Below are 941 nucleotides of genomic sequence, written 5' to 3'. Positions count from 1 at the left end.
ATATATATTTAATATTTCATAATATGTAAGAACATAAAATACATACAATAATATACATATATATAATATTTATCCCGCGCGTTAGTACTAAAATAACAAAATTGTGGACGGTGTAATAATGTGGAGGGCAATGATTGGTGGTAATATAACCAATAGATAGAACGCATAGCTATAAAACAAAATTTAACATAAAGAAACAAGAAAAACTAATGAGCTTTTAAGGAAAGGGAAAATTACCAAAATATGACTTACAACTTGATTTCAAATGCAAAAGTAAACCCAAACTTGAATCAAATGCAAAAGTAACCTAAAAGACTATTGAAATTACAACCAGTCCCTTGTGAACAAACAAAAAAATCGAAAATTTTTTACGTTTCTAACCCCCGTAAGTCGTCTGTCCAGACGACTTTACCTAAAAGGCTACTGGAAAGTCGTCTGGACTAGTTCTACTAAGAAATAATTTAACAATTTTGTAAAAAATATTTTGATAAGTGAAAAATTGAAATCATGTAATTGAAATAATGTAATTAACATATGTTTTAGGAGATATAAATTAAGATATAACAAAAGTTAATTGTTTTCAATATAAATGAGTGAAAGTAGTGAGTCATGACATTCTTTGGTTTAGGTTTTGCCAACATATGTTGTAGTATTGTATGTGTTCTTAGCGTTAGATTTTGGAATGCATAAATTATTTTTTGAAAACTTTAAAATTTACCTAAGTGTGTTTATTTCTGTGTATAGTAAACACTATTTAAGTATAACTACGGGTTTATAACGTGGTTAGTTAGTTAATTTAGTCAATTTAGTTTAGGGGTTAAATTTAGGGTCTGGGGCGACTTACTAGTAAGTCGTCCAAACCGGACCGAACCTTTAATTTCACAATGTACTTTAAAACCTAACCGGATTATTTACCGGACATATATAAGGTGTTTTTTTTA

The sequence above is a fragment of the Brassica oleracea genome, chromosome C3 (genome assembly GCF_000695525.1).
Source record: "Brassica oleracea var. oleracea cultivar TO1000 chromosome C3, BOL, whole genome shotgun sequence".
In the NCBI taxonomy this organism is placed as follows: Eukaryota; Viridiplantae; Streptophyta; class Magnoliopsida; order Brassicales; family Brassicaceae; genus Brassica; species Brassica oleracea.
Note: the sequence above shows the minus strand (reverse complement) of the source record.